Source organism: Mus pahari, chromosome 7 (assembly GCF_900095145.1).
Source record: "Mus pahari chromosome 7, PAHARI_EIJ_v1.1, whole genome shotgun sequence".
NCBI classification, from domain to species: domain Eukaryota; kingdom Metazoa; phylum Chordata; class Mammalia; order Rodentia; family Muridae; genus Mus; species Mus pahari.
In genome coordinates this window covers 4,568,304-4,581,119 of record NC_034596.1, presented here as the reverse complement: position 1 = coordinate 4,581,119, position 12,816 = coordinate 4,568,304, and the positions used below count along the sequence as shown (strand labels likewise).

Genomic DNA, 12,816 nt, shown 5'->3' with positions numbered 1-12,816 from the left:
CACCTCCCCCTACGCCTCAGTGAGGGATGTGAATCTGGCATATTCCTCTTCCTTCCGCTATACTTTTGCTTTTCCTTATTATGAAAGCATTATGCATTCATTATTTAAAAATCAGAAAATACGAACAAAAGAAATCAATTGAAATACATCATGCCACCTGCCTTGGAAGTAAACACAGCTACGGCTGAGCATCCTGTCTCGACTTTTCCTTGCTCTCGTTTAAGTTTTTGGTGCATATATGTATGTGCGCGTTATTAATATTAGAGGTTTTTTTTTTTTAAACCGTCAATGAATCATGCCTCTGCATACTCTAACCTGCTTTTGTTATAATATCTTGGGCATCTTTCCACACCAGTGCTTGAATAACTAGCTCATCCATGCTAAATAGCATTCAATAATTAATCATGCCAAAGCCCTGATTGACACGAGCCCTCTTTTGTTGGCTATTTAAATTATTATCTTTTCTTCCCCCCAGGAACAATACTGGCATATGTGCCCTTGCCTAGTTACCTCAAGTTCTTTCTCAGGTTCTTTTTCAAATGGTGGGACTTATTTATTCATTTATGAAAGCAAATATTTACTGAGCATCTGCTCCGTGCCAGCCTCTGTGGCACATGCCGGGGATACGGTAGGGCACAGAAGAGCTCTGTCCTTTTGCTTCCGGAAAGGAGACACAGGTCTTAAAAAGAAGTATATCACTTTTAAAGCTCATTTTAGATGGTGATGGATCACACTAAAACTCCACAGGGTGGCATGATGGGGTCATTAGGGGAGGAGTTAGGGGTTTACTGGAGACAAGGTATGTAGGGAACCTCACTGAAGAACATGTTTGAGCTGAGACCTGCAGGGAAGGAAGCTGGTGTGGCCAGGGACGAAGACAGCATGGGAGTGGAGAGTGAGAGGAGGTGGTGAGGTGGCCTTGGTCTTCAGCCTAAGCAGAGAATGCAGCTGACTGAAGTCAGCATCACTCAGTGTGCTGGCTAATGTTTTGTCACCAGGACAGAAACTAGAGTCATCTAGGAAGGGGGAGTTTAGTTGAGAAAATGCCCCAATCAGATTAGCCCCTTGGTTAGTCTGTGAGGCCTTGTATTGATTAACGGTTAATATGGAAGGGCCCTGCCCACTATGGGCAATGCTACCTCTGAACAGCCAGTCCTCATTGTGTAAGGAAGCAGGTTTAGTGGGGGGGGGGGGCAAACTAGCAAGCCATTCTTCCACGGTCTCTGCTTCAGTTCCTGCCTCCAGGTTCTTGCCTTGAGTTCCCGGCTTCCCCCAAGGATAGGCTGAGCTGTGATCTGGAAGTGTAGGTCAGATTAACCCTTTCCTCCAAGAACAATCAACGGTGGGGGGGTACTGCAGAAATGGGAGAGGATTTGGGGGGGTCGTTTCAGACATGGTAAAAGTGGCTGAGGGGATGGGACTGGCCCATTGTTTTCCACAGTTGTGGCCTGAGTTATCACAGTGGTTGTAGAAATGGCCTACCACCCCAGGCTAGTGCCTGTTTGTGGATCTCAAGGTCTCACCTCACATGTCTGCCCCTATGAGGCTTCCCAGAGCAGTTCCTCAGCAGAGAGAAAGCCCTGGAATTCATCCTTTTACACTGTTATCAGAATGCCTATATGGTAACTTCAGACTCAGCAGAAGCCTTCATCAGAGCGAGAGGGCTCTTTCTCTGACTCTTTTTGCCCGAGTTGGGGAGTGGGGTAGGCAGCAGCCACAAAGGACCCAGACACGAACCCAACCTGGCAGTGCTGTCTGGGTGACCCATCACCCACTGAACAGGGGCCTGGGAAAAATGTCATCTCGAAGGGCGGCTGGTGGGAGAGATGTGCTGAGAGGGGGGCACTGCGTGCAAGGGGACAGAGTCCCAGCATGCAATTCTCACTCTTCCCCTCTGAATGTGTGGATCTTTGGAAGTGTTCGGGGTCATTTAAAGGACCCCCTGTTTGAGCCAGGATGCTAATATAAGTCTCTACTGTCGACACTCCAAAGGTTGAAGTAGGGGGATCACAAATCCAAGACTAGCCTGAGCTATACAGCCCAACCCACTCTTAAAACAAACGAGAACAGATCTGGGTGGCAAAGCCCAGCTTCTCCACACAGCAGAGCTTGTTCCTGCTCAGACTTCCCCTGGGGTTAGGATACCAGTAAGGAATGTAACCCTAATTAAATCCCCAGGTGGTCAGCAACCTCCAGAGTCGATTAATGACTAATATTCTCCCAACTTCCTGCTTGGGCCTTTTAGACAGGAAGAAAGAAATGGGAAGATTAAGATTCTTCCCCCAGGACATTTCTGGTGAGCCAGTTACAGGGATTTTCTATACACATTTTGTACAGAAGGACAAATATTTGGGTCAGATGAAGTGTCTTTGCAGGGGGCCTGGTTTTTTGACATGCTATAAATGGTTCTCCATATTGGGGTAAGACCAGCTTTGCTTATCCTTGGCTAGAATTAAGTTCCCCTCCTCCTGAGGCCTGTTGGCCATCAGTCTAGCTGTGAATGGAGCAGCCCTTCCTGGCATCGTGCTGTTGAGTCAGGCTGTGCCTGGGGAAGGGCAGTTAGACTCCGTGGCTGTCTTACCTTCTGCCAAGGCCTCCACTGGGCCTGGCTGAAGAGACTAGTGGCATTGGCAGTGAGAGGGCACCGCTTCCTCTCACACAGGGGCACTAAACTGATGGGAACACAGATCTGCACACTCAGGACTGTATGAGAAAGACTGGGTGTGATGGAGGGGTGAAGAGTGGGTGATAATTTCCTGGGGGGGGGGAGGGAACACCTCAAAAGTTCTGAGCTGGGGAGATGGCTCAACCAATAGTGTGTTGGCTATGGAAGTGTGGGGTCCTGCCTTCAGATCCTCCAGACTCACATAGAGCCAGACATGGTGACACATGTGTAACCCCAGTGTTCTACAGGGTGATGGGAGGCAAAGACGGGGGATTTCTCTAGAAGCTCATAAGCCAACCTGGCACACACAGCTACCAACAACAGAGACTCTCTCCCTGATGAAGAAGGCAAGGGTCAACACACAAGGTTATCATTTGACCTCTAGACTGGTACCATGACATATGCATCCTTTCCTCCACCATCACACAGACACACACAGACATGCAGACACACACACACACAGACACACACACACACAGACACACACACAGACACACACACACACACACACACACACACACACACACACACACACACACACGGCCTTCAGAATCAGCACTTACCTGTACTGAACAAGAAACTCTGTGGTGGGGAGGAAGTATTGGATGAACCAGTAAAACCAGGTTTTAAATGACCTGGAGGCTGTTCTGAAGTGGGTCTCCTTCAGAATACAGGGAGTCCCTTGGGGCTATGCACCAGCCCTGGACTACCGGTAAACCTGTAGAAAATAATTCTGTCACACAAAGGCCAAGTTAGACTGGACAAGGCTACTGGAGGCCACAGTGTCCATCAGACATGACTGAGTGAATGTAACACAGAGTTCCCAGGCCTGGAGAAGTGACGGGGAGGGGGAGTTAAGTTCAAACCCTGAGCTTTGGAGATGAGCTGTTGGCCATCAGTCTAGTTTCCCACTCACATGCCCAAACTTAAAGGAACTTTTTTTTTTTTTTTTTTTTTTTTTTTTTGGATGATAAGTTTTCTAACTAGACACTATCTCCTGCCTGTTTTAAACAATGGATATAGAACATGCCAGGGTCACAGCATGATGGAACATTGCTATGAATAGTCACAACTGTCCTCGCTGCCCTTCTTGAGTTGCCTCAAGGCCTATAAGATGTTTGGGTCCCTTTGCCCCATACTTACTGGCCCCAGGCTGTTGTACTTGGCTGGGTCAGTGGCTTCTATTTAAGACAACAAAACTATTGCTTGCCTCCCAGCTCCGACTTCCTCCGCTGTCAGGTGTCATTTCTTTTCACGATTCATCCTCCTGCTATTTCTAATCTTCTGCCCCAAGCTCTTCAAATCGGCACCTTTTCTTAAAACACAGCCCATAGCTGTTGCGGTGTTTATTCCCTTCACTAGCTGGGGAGTTTCTTACCAGTATTTCCACTACCAGGGCTCTATTTAGGAAGACTGGGCACTGAGGATATGAGGCAGTTTCTGCACTTCTTTGGCGTTACCCACTATGCCTAGAACTGAGTACACTGTCCAAGCTCAGTAACATCTGTAGACTTTTTATTTTATTTTTTGCTTCTAAGGAATCTACCATGAGTCCCTTGAAAGTTGGCATTTCAGAGCCGGGTCTATGCATGTTTTCCCCCTCCCTTAAGTGCTGTGTTGATAGCGGGGCAGTAGCCTGAGACACCTTGTGGGAGGCTGGGCTTCAGGACCCAGGAGATTCTGACTCCCTCCCTGTCTGTGGGTTCAGGCAGCCTGGAGAGGGGTCCCAGGTGCAGATCTGCCAGGCAGCTCTTAAAGTGAGCGGTACAAAGCCACGGGCGTTCATTCGAAGCAAGAGGAGACGGCTGGGCAACGCTGTGGGCCTAGGTCAAGTTAGTTACATGGAGACTTGAAAATGGTTCAGAGGGAAAATGCTGCCGGTCTTCTGCGGCCATGGAGAAATGAGAATGATTCCTCTGTTTGCCATCGGGGCACCCTCGAAGCCCGTGTCTTGCTAGGTCAACGTTTTCATGCCCTGAGCTATAAATTAAAAAGACGATTTGGACTCTGGTGTTGCTTTCCTGACTTGAAGCTCTGTCCATTCATTTATCTCCCGGCAGCTGCTAGAAGCATTGTCGACCCAGAAGGAAGGGAATGGAGGATGAATGATTTTAAGCATATTTTCCAAGAATAATGAAAGCACAAACACGTTCTCCCAGCACAGGAAAGAACTGGTTTCCTCCCAGTGGCATAGCAAAAGCTCATGGTAAGATCAAGACCCTGGAAATCAATCCCTGGGCTATGGGTTAGCTAAGCCAGCGGCTTCATGGCAGAATCTAAGGTAACCAGCACGCTAAGCTAACATCTGAGATCTGAGTCACACCTATAACGATAGCCCTGGGTGGAATCAACAACCGTGCTCATCCCAGTGACCTGGGAGAAGTCATCTATCTCACAGAACTGCATTTCGTGGCAGGGAGATAGAGGCATGCTTCCTGACTTAAGAGCTTGTGACTTCCTGCGGTATTCCAGCCCTCCGACATTTTAATATAATCATCGTTGATTTTATCCCCCTTTTGGAAGACTTGGAGGCCTCCCTCTTGCTAAAGTGAGAGGAAGAAAGACATTGTCTTCTAATGGGTAGTCTAAGTTTGTTTTCACAAACCCTGAAAGGGTTTGATAGGTAACGGGCTCTCCTTTGTAATTATTATCATAATCAGGGGCTGATGGCAGTAATGCAAAGCCTACGTTACTGCAATGCTTAGTCCGTGTTCTCCAGTGTTCCACAGGTTCAAAGCAAACAACCATCTCAATTTGGATGTTATCATTTTTTTAAAATCTACCTCAAAATATAGTAGTGTAAGAGAACAACAGTCTTTTATTTCCTTAGTATCTGGGAAGGGCTCAGCAGCACAGCCATCTGCACTGACGAGACCAGGAAGCGAAGGTGCCTTTCCAAGGTGGCATGCTTGCTCCCATCACATCCTGTACACATGCTGGGTACACAACAGGGCCTATTGCCCCCAGTCCTGTTATCATCATGTGGCCCCAGCACTGCCTGATTTGGATTCTTCACTGCATGACAGCTGGGCTCTAAAAGAGGATCCTAAAGGGAAGCCATTGGAGAGGAAGTGTGATTAGTTAGCAGGCCTCTGCTCGTATCTTACTGACCGTCACAGTCATCTGTCCGAGCACGGTGGATCCCAAAGATATCTGCACCCTAATCCTGACTGTGGCACCTTTAGAGAGTGGGAATTAGTGCCGTTTTCATCCAATAGAGGCTTGAGATGGAAACGTGAGCTTCGGTTGCTTGGAGAGGCTGATGTTATTACACAGGCCCTTGTAAGTCAGAGTCAGGAGAGAAAGATGCACTGTAGTAGTAGTAGCATTGGTTTTGAAGATGGAAGAAGGGAGAAGAAGGCAGACAGCTTTTCAAGGATAAAATGGCCAGAAATGTGTGTCCCCTCCAGGGGACTCCGAAAAGGGACATCACTTCTGGTATTTTGAGTTTATCTTCAGAGGATTCACTTCAAAATTCCCACTTCCAAAAGCATAAGGTAATAACTTCATAATGTGGAACGCCACTGAGTTTGTGACAATTCATTACAGAAGCAAGAAGAAACTCATACACGTGACCAGCCCCACGTTCAGTCCATAGACGCTGCCGAGCTATGGGGGCTGGGGGGGGGGGCTTGTTTTCTTTGGAGGTCACCAAAGTCACAATTTCTACCCAAATCAGAATATCATCTTCAAAAAGTAATTTTCCACAAATGGACATATTTTATGGGTTTCTTGGAGGAATTTTTCTAGTAGGTAAGTAATGACCTACTCTCTGTACTAATTTCAAGCTAGCATTTGTCCCAACCTGTGAAATGTCACACCATTTTTAGCCCTTAGACCAGGACCATTCTAAGAGTTGTCTTCCATTCTTTAAAACCTGAGATAGGGGCTTACTATGTAACCAAGGCTGGCTTTAAAAAAAATTCTGCCCCAGCCTCCCAAGTGCTGAAATCATGGGTATGCACCAACTCACCTGATGCTTTTCCTAAGTTTTTATTAGGAAAAAAAGCAGTTTAACTAGGTATGGTTCATACTTACAGGTCCATTTCTCAGGAGGCAGAGGCCGGAGGCTCAACAGTTCCAGGCCAGCCTGGGTTACAGAGTAACCTCTGCCTCAAGGAAAAATTTTGAAATATTAAGAAAACCTTAAGAATACCACAAGGCTAATGACAGAGCTCAGGATGGAATGTTTGCCTGGTGTGTGATCCCAAGATTGCACTTAAAGAAAAAAAAAAAAAAGATATGACAAAGTGCCAGACAGCAGCTGCCTGGATTCAGTAGCTGCTAATATTTGCCATATTGGCCTAATTTCTATGTGCATGCACACACATGTTAATGAAGGAAGCCTGGCTCACTCTGTGTGTGTGGACTGCTGGACTGTTCCAAGTGCCAGCCTCTTAAGTTCTTTAGCGTGCCACATAACCATAGAGATGGCCCACTCTGTCAGCATCCTGCTCCATAACAGCTAAGAACATTAATAATTCATTTCACATAGGTCTCGACTCACACTTCCCTATGAACCCAAACTCCGTTGGTTCAGTGTGTGTTTGTTCATCTACAGCACTGACCTGTTAGCTGATTCCTGCTCTAAAGCATCCCACTACGTTGCTTTCTCCCTGCATGGCACTGACTTCCCTAGGCTGTCGGTCCATCTACCCCTTACCCTACATTTGCCCAGTTATTCTCTTCATCTGACAGGTCCTCCATTGCCGCATTCCCTGTAAGTTGGAAGTTGTGTTTAAAGGCTACACAGAATGAGGGTGTGCATGAAGTTTGTGTGTAAGATGCTGAGTGTGACATCACACTTAAAGGCTCCACATCACATGTTAGCCTTCAGGTGAAGTGATCTCATCCCTGGGTTAAAGTGGGGGATCATGAGGTCATGAGAAGAGAACTTTTATTCCCCTCTGAGACTAACAGAGAACTCGGAGGCTATAGTTTGATATGGGCAAATAGGCCATTTTTTGGCCTCTTTCCTCTAGATCGCTGTTGTTCTCTTTGATAACCTGAATTGGATAAATGATGATTTTTTTTTTTGGCTTTCATTTTTCCAGATAGGGTTTCTCTGTGTAGCCCAGGCTAGCCTGGAACTCACTCCTCTGCACACCAGGCTGGCCTGGAACTTACTCCTCTGCACACCAGGCTGGCCTGGAACTCATTCTGCACACCAGGCTGGCCTGGAACTCACTCTGCACACCAGGCTGGCCTGGAACTCACTCCTCTACACACCAGGCTGGCCTGGAACTCACTCTGCACACCAGGCTGGCCTGGAACTCACTCCTCTGCACACCAGGCTGGCCTGGAACTCACTCTGCACACCAGGCTGGCCTGGAACTCACTCTGCACACCAGGCTGGCCTGGAACTCACTCTGCACACCAGGCTGGCCTGGAACCCACAAAGATCCTCCTGCATCTGCTTCCCAAGTTCTGGGACTAAAGGTGTGTGCCACCACCAGCCTGGTGGTAGTTTGTTTAAATTGTTATTCTTTCTACATTTACTTGCTGAAATTTGATATTCTTGAGCCCTTGCCTAGTTTTACAAAGACTTTATATTTCCACTCTTTCAAACCTCGAATTAGTCCTTTTTTCTGAGATATTTTGTTTTCTTGATAACAAGGAACTTAAAATCGAGATCTAACCCTCCTTAGAGAGCTGAGACCCCTTAATAGATAAAGCTAAGAAACACATTTTTATGGTCAACCATGTCTCAGACCAAATTTAACACACCGTTTCCTCAAAAAATTTCATCTTTTAAATATTTTTGTATCATATCTTCTCCAACTTGAATTTTGATTCTCATATATGAATATGTTTATATGAAGATTGTCACATAAAATAGTTTGAAACCGATAACTCAAATATTATTACCAACAATAAAATGACCAAGTGAAATTATTTTCAGTGTGATTTGTGATTGTGTGTCTTTAGGACATATGTCACTACAGACCCAGAACACTGGGCTTGACCTCATGCCTTTATTCATTTCTTTGTGCATTCATGTTACCAATCTGATTAACGAGTCCTTTTGAAGGTTATTTTTCAGTTGTGTGTATGCGTGCGTATCTGTCTGTGGGAATATGCACGTTAGTGCAGTAGAAGGGTGTGTGACCTCCTGGAGCAGGAGTTTCAGGCTGTTGTGAGCCACTGCTGAGCCATGGCTTCAGCCTGAGGTTGTGTGTGTGTGTGAGTGTGTGTGTGTGTGTGTGTGTGTGTGTGTGTGTGTGTGTGTGTGATCTATGAATTTAGTTCTTTTGGACAATGTAAAATACTTTCATGACCTAGTGACTTCAGAAATAGAATGACTTCATAAGAACCAGCATCCACCTGTCTTTTTAACCCCTCCCCTACGTGTGTGTGTTTTGCTCCCTTTTGTTTGGTCTTTGTCTTCTTATAAAATAAACATGCTTCATGTCCATTCTAGTCCTCCTTTCTCTCAGACAGGACAAGCATACCCTGTGTGCCTTCCTCACTGCACACTGGCTGCTTTTCAGGACAGCTTGGAAATCGTCCCTCAGGCGCCATGAGGGCTCTCTTCTTTCTCTTCTGTGTATAATGGTTCACTGGGTGGGTGGACGTGAGTGGATTCAGCCAGCCCTCTGTCAGTTGGCTCCTGGGTGATTTCTTATCTTTTATTTGACAGACAGTGTTGCAGTGTATCATCTCAAGAGCCATACCATATCTGCACCCATGAAGGTGTATCTTCGGGTGCAAATGATGATTGAAAAGATGAAAATTGGCAAGGGTTTTGTTTTGTTTGTTTTTGTTTGATGTGACTCAGTTCTCCATCCAGGGGTAACAGGGTTTGGTAATTTCCCATTCTTGAGAATTTGTGGGCATGTCTGTGTGTCCACGGGCAAAATGATTTTCAGCATTTTGGTTCTTAGTTAATATGATAAGTGAGAAATAATATTTCAATTTAGTTTTATGTTCATTCTGTTACCAGAAAAGTTGTATAGTTTGTCTTAAATACCGAAGGGCATTTCTTCCCTCTTCCAGGAAATGATACACATCTTTTATTTATCTTTGTGTTATGCTTTAGCCTTTTCTATTTTCCATTGTAAGAGCCTTTTCTAATATTAGTGACATTAAACTCTTGTTTCTGTCATAAATTGCAAAAGATTTTCTTAGTTTGGCTTTGTTTTTGACTTTAAAGTCTTCTCTTTGCTGTGCATTCATTTTATTTTACTTTTGAGTAGATAGTTTTTAATCAGTCTTGTAAACAAATTTATCAATCTTGCCTAGCAAATCGTAGTTTCAAGGTTTTTTTTCTCACTTCTGTGTGCCACCTAATACATAATTTCATTGTCTACATCTGAAGATTTTTCTGATGAGCGCCATGATAGTTGTATTGGATTTGATGCTATTTTAAAAGACCACTCAACCTCCTACACCTTTCACACAGGAAAATTTAGATACCAAATTTCTATGTGTTGGTCAACTTCCTGTTCTGTCCCCTAACCCATCAGACCTGAGAATTCTTAAGATTGCTTTGGTTTATCTATAGGTACAGGGAAAGTACTCCCCACAGCCAGAACCAGCCCAGCTCCAGATGGTGCAAGCCCATAATGGATCATTTAGCCTGTATTGTGGAGTCGCCGTGGTCTATACTATTAAACCTGTAATTGACATCATCCCAGACTCTGCCATCCACACCTACCAACAGATTCATCAAAGGCAGCAGTATCTTCAGAAGGAGCCTGGGGACATCTGGCAAATCCTTTCCTCAGAGGTAGATGCTCTCAGAGCTCTTCCTGAAGCATGCTGGGCTCTCTGGGTACCATGAGCTAGTCTACACTCTCTGGCTCCCCGTGGAATTGCTTTTGATGAGCAATAGTGTAGTGACAGGGTCAGGGTTCTATATTGAGAGATGTGCTAAGAAAAAAACCCTGTGAAACCCAAGAGTGCTGAGAATCCATTAGATCATCCCCCTGCTCCTGGTTTTATCTTATTTCTTCTATATTTATCCTGATTTCCTTACATTACTCTCCCGTTTCTTATTTATATACATCTTTGCAAGCTGTTTTGGAGTACAGGAATGCATTCTTGTGGGAGGAGGTGAGGAAGCAAGGGAATCACACAAGACTGGTGGCTTCGTGACGCTGAAATATTTGAACAAGGCACTGTCTGTGGTTTCAGGCTAGATTTACCGGACTCTTCAAAGCAACTACTGCTGGACAAGTTTAGTTCATGCAGAAAAAAATACCTTTGTTTTAGATCAAGTGGATTTCGCCCTTTAAATCCTAATGTTTTACACGGGTGGGAATAGGTGCCACAGAATGTTTAAAGTCTACACAGGAACAAATGGGGACTTTAGTGACCGGCCAGCTTGGACATTGGCTTTGATTATGTTGAACACATCTGCATCTTGGCTCATCTCTGTTACCATGCATGTGTATTTGCGTGAGAACTGTACCTTCCCTGGGATCAGACAGTCTCTCTGCCGGGCCTTCACCACACACTCTCTCGCCTCCAGGGTTTGTGTAGGATGTGCCTTCCTCTCCGCAGGACATTGTGATGACCTACCAGCCCTCCAGACCTGTGCGAGGGCTTCAGGAGAGCTCATTGCTTGCCTTTGCCCTTTATGTTCCCTTTGTTGCAGTCTTTCAGCCCTTTGGGGACTGTTGCATTTGAGCAAATATACTTGTGGCTATAGGAGGGCAACCCTCCCCTAAATCAGCCGGAACATGGCCCCAACACCGACAACAGCATTGTTTGGAGCTGAGATGAGATCCTTCACAAATGACTGTGCCTCTCTCCATCTCAGAACTTACACTACCATGTACTTGGTCCTTATCTAAAGGGCCTATTTCACAGAGCTCTGGAATAGAATAAACTCTGGAAGCAGGAAACGTGACCCAGACTGCCACAGGCAAGTGTTTACTGCAGTGGAGACCATTGCCTCGGTCTTTGCTGTGGTGCTAGGCTGCCAAACAGCATTCATCATCTGACTTCCAAGACAAATCTGGTCACAAGCTCTAGAATAATGGATTGTGGTTCTGGAGAGAGCCAGAGCTTCAAGATACCTGTCAGCTGACCTAATGAGACCGTCAAGATGGCTCCAAGAATGTAATGTCTAAGACTGAAAATATTCAGGCCTTATTAGCATAGGAGGACTTCACTTCCCGTGAAGCCTGGGAAAAGGGTCTGAAACTCAGAGCGAATGTTCTTCTGTCCTGAGAATTCTTTTTAATCTCCAAGTGCACTGACACCCGCTGTTCTCTAGATTTACAAATCTGAACAGTAAGCTCTTGAAGATTTTTCTGTATGTCAGGCCCTGCTGCAATTATTTTATATTGATAACCTAATCAGATCTTTGGGCAACAGTTCTTTGAGGCAGTTGACCTCTGCGTTCCTTTACAGATAAGGAACCAGAGGTGTGTGGGGGAGGGGGGAGGGAATCCATTACAGTTCACCAGGAACCGGAAACTCCTGGGTGGTGACATAGACAGAGATAATGAAGGACCTGGGAATTTCCCTAGTGACCAGATGACACTGCAGAACTAGACCACAGGAATGCTCTGCTTCCACCCGGGGAATGTTAGGAGTCAAAATTGCACCATGGGAACTATCAGCTTGAGGGACATTCACCTCAGCCACCATCTAGGACCCCGGAGGGGTTGCTACATTTGTCTGCATATTTATATCACTTATTCGGGGTCTCTGGTGCTTTTCAACATACCCCTAAAACTAGCAGCTGGTCTCCTTGCCTTTGCTCGCCAGAGAACTGAAAAACCTGCAGCCCTGTGGTTCCCCTCATGCTCATAGACTCTCAGATGTGCTTACAAGCGTCTGCTAGGTAGATCTAAGATCACATCTAGAGCCTTGCAGTACAAGGGAGTAAGCCGCTGTTGCATTCTCAACTCTGAAACGCAGGAAGACACACTAGACAGACAATGTAATAGACATTGAGTGAGTCTGAATGCAGAGTTACACCTTAGGTACATCTCACCCCCAGCCACAGTTCTTCAAACAGTGTTGTACCAGGATTTGAAGCCAGGGTCTGAGCTTGGCAATCTGCTCTGCCTCTCCCATCTCAAATGCTCAGGACTGCAGGGTGACGATGATATGTATTTTTTCCATTTTCCTCCTTCAGCAGGTCTGCAGTTGGTCCTTATATGCTATCTCTCTGTGAGTCTGGAGCTAGCCTCAGA

At 45.7% G+C, this 12,816-nt stretch overlaps 1 protein-coding gene across 2 annotated transcripts in view; it reads left to right on the top strand.

Annotated features, from left to right (window-relative positions):
• The window catches only part of Klhl29 (kelch like family member 29), a 303,934-nt gene that overhangs the window by 41,215 nt on the left and 249,903 nt on the right, over positions 1 to 12,816 (top strand). Inside the window, exon 1 of one of the 2 annotated variants that reach the window (XM_029540694.1) lies at positions 10,244 to 10,394. The exons of the other annotated variant lie outside the window; for it this stretch is intronic. The gene's annotated coding sequence lies outside the window, so the exon portion shown is untranslated. Of the gene's footprint in view, positions 1 to 10,243; positions 10,395 to 12,816 lie in introns of those variants that run through there. 2 annotated transcript variants of the gene reach the window in all.